Source organism: Macrobrachium nipponense, chromosome 20 (genome assembly GCF_015104395.2).
Source record: "Macrobrachium nipponense isolate FS-2020 chromosome 20, ASM1510439v2, whole genome shotgun sequence".
Taxonomy (NCBI): domain Eukaryota; kingdom Metazoa; phylum Arthropoda; class Malacostraca; order Decapoda; family Palaemonidae; genus Macrobrachium; species Macrobrachium nipponense.
The window spans coordinates 57,224,154-57,229,845 of NC_061089.1; the positions used below are offsets into that span (position 1 = coordinate 57,224,154).

The window sequence follows — 5,692 nt, forward strand, 5'->3', positions numbered from 1 at the left end:
AATTAAATAGCAAAATACTCACATCATAAGATTTACGTTCCACAGATTCGCTTGGCCGTTCGTTTCACTTAATAGTTTCGCCATTTTGATCAGTGCATTTTTTAAAATTGAAACCCAGTCTTTAGAAAATAATGTTAGTTACATGTTGCTTCTATTATTTGGTTTGATTTGTTCCAGTTTACGTGAAAATGTATGGAAAATACATAAATAGTTCTGCCTGAAAAACTGCGTATCCGAAACGCAGACAAAACGTCGAATTCCGGAACCGTGCTCTTTACTCTTGGATTGACGAACATGTCAGGATCACCAAGTATGAAACATAACGATGCTTTTCGGACATGTTATATTCAGCCAGTCATCGTCAAGCTTCCGCCCACTTTTAATTGCATTTCCGCCGGAATATAAAGCGAAAGAAAATGGAGTAGGTCTAATGAGTTGGTTGTAAGCGAATATGGAACGAGATACACAACGTCCCGTTTCCTATTCGGTGCATGACGTCATGTAGTGAACAGCTGCTTAGCAGCGAGGCTGGAGATGGAATTCAATGTCCCAATGAAGTCAACTCTGTAAAGTAACTAATCAAACACACTTGTTCTAAAACTTAAGCACAGCACATACTTACCTGTATATAACATTAATCCATACGCATATGCACATCAAGAATGAATATATTTTATAGGATACATCACATCTGCTTATGTATTATGCATACAGTCATACATGTACTAACAAATACGCACTTATTAATCAATCAATGTATGCCTGAATGATATAAATGTTGACAAATGTGCAGGAATGCATACATGTCTATATATGTTCTTAAATGTGCAGGTATATATATATATATATAAATGCTTGCATGAACGTGTAAATACAACATTGCATACATACGTACACATTAACACATCAACGTATATGCTTATGTGTGCACTTTGTATACTTTAATAGAGCATGTACTTACAGTGCAGTACAACTGATGAAAAGCATATGCAAACATGCACATAAACTACACGCTTCAGTGTATGTAATTTTACACAAATAGATACATACGCGCAAACACGTATGCCACATTCAAAGGAAAATTCCTTCCAGACGCATATCATTGTTAAACTTTCTTTTATTCATTTAAGTATCATTCATGATTTTCTATAAAAGACTCCTGTCACTGTCATGGCGTAAGCAAGATTCGAATATTGCCCCCAGCCTACTTTGTTTTTAAGATCAGTATAATACCGAACAACTGACTGTTACTCCCCTCCCCACCCCCCAGTGCAGTTCCACTATCCACTTGTTCCGAATACGCCATTGGTCAGCCGGTTCCATGATCATCAAACTTTTAGGCGTCACATATAATTTACGTTTGTATCAGTAAAATATTCACTAATTATTGACGGTAGACTGAAGAAAAATTTTAGGAAAATGATAGACAATGTGTCTTGTTTTAGCTCAAATGAACCGTGTAACTACTAAAATCCGCAGAGTACCTACACTATGACGTCTTACACGTTTGGCCAATCACAGTTTCATTTTTTGACACCTCAGAAAATTTTCTCCGCGCAACAATACATTATCCTACCAACGCTATTTCAGATAGACGTGGAGTCGGTAGCCAGCACTTCTACTGAGCAGCGTTTACTGGGTAATATTCCAGATCCTGTTGACGAAATTCCAGCATCCTGTGGTGACTTATTTAAGTTATGGTGATTTTTGTGTACTGTATTCTGGAAATACGTAAAAACTAGTGGATTTGTGCCAGAGACGGTAGTGCCCTTAAGGGGTGGGCAAGCCCCCCGCTAGTCCTAGGCAGGGGTAGGAGCCTTAGGTTAGGTGGTTGTGTAACTTGTTTAAGTTAGGTAGTGCCCTGTAAATCACTTTTCTCCTGCTCCCCCACCCAGAAACCACGGTTCCCATTGTGGTCCCCTATAATTGTAGTAGGTTTAGGGTTCGATTATATGTGTAAGAGTAAGTGATAGATTCTTGTTTTTAAAGAGTTTCCTCATGTTTCTATACATTCTGCAACACCAATCTGGTGGTTTCTTGCCGTTTTTCGTCGTTAAACCTTAAAAAACTGGTGCTGCCCTCTCCTAAACATTTACCGAGATTTAATTATAAGTCATCGTGCTAATGAGGACTATGAGTGAGAAATGTTTTGTAGCCTAGGTTACAAAGAGTTTGGTTAGATATAAATAACATAGGTTATGCAGACTTTCACATGTTTAAATTTTAAGCCAGTAATTATCAGCGATGTATTAAGTTGCTAAGGATGGTTTTATAATATATCCAAAAATGTAACGCAAGACATTTTGTTATTGAGTGAGCAACGTGTAGCCTTGGTATTGCATGTAGCCTATGTATACATAATCTTAATACATTTAAGAGGATACCCAGAAATTTAATTTGGTAAACCTTGATAAGCCTAATTTCCTGTCAGCTTGAAAACAAGATTCTAAACAAACTGTACCCTAAGTAAGGTTCCAGTCAGGCATTTTGTGTCAAATGGTATTTTACTTTCGGTAGACCTAAGGAAGAACTCTGCATTGGGTATTACTTTGAAAATTGATTTTCTCTATAGTATTATGGTTGCTTTAGAATTTACTGTGATTTTTTGTCAGGCAACTGTTAATAATCTGAAACTAACGTCAGAAATTGTTTACTGGCCATCCAGGGATGCTGTCGCGCATGCGCAGTGTTGTAGGGGAGCTATTGATGGAGAGTGGAGTTTCCTTCGGCCTGCTAGGTTAGGTTAGGGTATGTTAGGTTAGTATAGTTCCTTTTATAATGGGTCTCCTTAGCCAATCCCTTCTTAAGGATATGGCCTCATAATGACTTGCATATGTACGGAACCATACAATAACAACATGATGGCAGTCCAGTTCTCCTGACGTTTTCCCCCACACAACACCCCACTTTCCCAAAGGATACCCAGCCATGTTGAATAGATATGAGGTTAATAATGATTGACCGAAAATACACAACACTAAATCCTTTATCAGCAACACTAAAAGTACAGGAAAAATCAAATTCCAAGGTAATAGTCTGTGTGGAGCTGTTGCGTAGACCTCATGCGTGCTCTTGAGTCACCTTAATCTTAATGTAAAATTCTTACTGAAATTTAATGAAAACTTACTTTTATGTAAGGTAATCTCAAACGAATGCTGTTACTTAACTTGGACTTTTTCTAAGTTCTTGGTTACATTAACTCAGTCACAGGAGTGGCTCTGCCCCTCGGATTTTGTTTGTTAACGTGCAATGTGGATGGAGGATGGCTAGTATATCTGGGAGGTCTTATTTTCATTGAGAAAAGTGGGTAAATGAGTAGTGCTAGAAGTAGGTATTAGACGGGATTTTGTAATTCGAGCATTACTTCAGAAAACCAGTTTGATGCTTACATGTTACACTCGTCCCTTTTATTTTTTTCTGCATTTATTATATTCATTCTGGCAACAGATGAGTAGTTATAAGATATTAGAACCATCTTAGGGGCTTCGGGAGATTACAAATGAGTGAAATATCAATATTATTGAAATAGAGTAACTATAACCAGTGAACAAATGAGTGAAACAGGCATACAAGGATGTATTGATAGCCTACAGAAGTCCTGATTGTGATTAGGTAAGGTTTATTGATTGCAATGGAGTTTGGTCAATTTTTATTGTAAACCATAATTTATTCTGGATTTGAAAATATGGTTATGCAATGTTTTAATGTGTGTTGGTAGGAAATTAGTAGACTAGGTGTGGTTTTATAGATACATACTGCTCCTCTCTAATTTCCTTGTATTATGGGGAACACAATGAAAACCAGGGTTTTTGAGTGTAGAATATAAAAGAATGTACTATTCTAACAAGTTATTAATACTTCAGTAAGATCTGATTGTGGTTAAGGTTATTTTTATCAAAGGCTATCTAAAGTAACATGTTGAACTAATGAAGAGCCTCGTAACCAAGGCTGTTTTTGATTACTCAGGAGAGGGCCTGGCACCCTGGGCTAGGTAAGGTATAGCCAAGTTAGGTTGCAACCCCATTCTTTTAATTTACAGTGGCCTGGATACGTTGTGTGGGTTCCAGGTATGGGCAAAGGCCCTCAGGCTAGGTAAGGCCCTGGCACCTTAGAATAGTCTAGGTGAGGTTGCAACCTTGTTGTTTTAATTTACTGGATCTTAAGTTTTGGGGTCCAGGCTAGGCAAAGCCACTGTGGCTAGGTAAGCCCCCTGTTCCTGTTTATCTTAGGGATGGGCCAGGGGAACCAAGAGTTTTGGCTGGGTAAGAACCTAGGCCCTTTGGTTTGGTTAGGTTAGATTGGGGGTTCAGTGGAGGCAAGTCTGTCACAACTAGGTAGGAACCTGGCCTCCTATGGTAAGTTAGATTGAATCCATCTTTGTATTTCACTCGTTTTGTATTTTTCTTCCACCTATATGTACTCGGCTGTCCTACTGTGATCCCTATAATGGTAGGATGCAAGGGGAGTCCATTATCTCTAAAACTACCTATTTGCAAACAAAATAAACCTCAAAGTTGCAAAGAGCATATTTTATTTCGTTTTCAACTTTGGAATGGAATTATGGCCAAAAGTAAAAATTTTCTCCTTTTTTTGTATATTGCCATAAAACATACTATTGCAATAGTTTTTGTTGTAAATTTAACTAGTTCCATTCATTTCCATCAATTCCTTGCCATTCCACAACCCTTATATCCATTAATAAATGGGAGACGATGCCAGAGAAGAACAGGGAATTTTCACGGGGGAAAGCTATAATGGATGGAACGCAATTGTACTGGAACCACTGTTAATACTCAGTTGACTAGTGACCCCTACATTGTTTGCCATTAAACATGGTTTGAAATTTATGGATGGGTCATAACCGAACCAACGCAAGGTGTTGCATCTAACTCCAGCCAAAGTGCCTCAGTGGTGTGGTCGGTATGGTGTTGGCCTGTCACCTTGGTGGCCGTGAGTTCGATTCTGGGCCTTCCATTAAGGAGTGAAAGATGTGTATTTCTGGTGATAGAAGTTCACTCTCGACGTGGTTTGGAAGTCACGTAAAGCCGTTGGTCCCGTTGCTGAATAACCACGGATTCCATGCAACGTAAAAACACCATACAAACAAACAAACAAACACTTACTCCAGCCAGCCAAACCTCAGCCTGTGAATCAGAGAAACCATATTTGCTTTATACCATGGCAATATACTTTAGTTTGCACATAGTGGTTTGGATAAATAAATCATAAATCTTGCTGCCTTGGTGCTCTTTCAGCAGTAAGTAGTGCCTTAATTATTGACAGTGTACTGTAGATATTACAAAACAAAAGGATTTTTACAGTTTCCCCTTTGGCTCCTAGCTGCTTCCTTTTCTTAACCTCATATTTTACGTCCTTTCCTGCTTCCTTCAGTCTTGTTCTCCAACCACTCCAACTCCTCCTTTTCACCGTCTTTAGTGCTGAATGGCCGAAAGTCCCTCAGTGTTCTGCTGTACTGCCCAAATATTATAAAAATTGAAATTTATGCTATTTGTTTTGCACCCATTATACACGCACCCTTCCAAACCTAACCTGTGACTGCATCCTACCTGACTCAGTGGTGCCCTGGACCACTCCAACCAAACATGACTTCGGTGACCATAAATCATTGAAACCGTAGTTACTTTATATATCTTGCCTCTTTGTATTGTCACTTAATATCTCTAAATGAAAT

At 38.5% G+C, this 5,692-nt stretch overlaps 1 long non-coding RNA gene across 2 annotated transcripts in view; it reads left to right on the top strand.

Annotated features, from left to right (window-relative positions):
* Positions 1–1,521: 1,521 nt before the first annotated feature.
* Positions 1,522–5,692, top strand: part of LOC135226232 (uncharacterized) — a 38,441-nt gene continuing 34,270 nt past the window's right edge. For both annotated transcript variants that reach the window (XR_010317182.1, XR_010317181.1), the window contains exon 1: positions 1,522–1,639. This is a non-coding gene — a long non-coding RNA (uncharacterized LOC135226232). The remainder of the gene's footprint in view (positions 1,640–5,692) is intronic.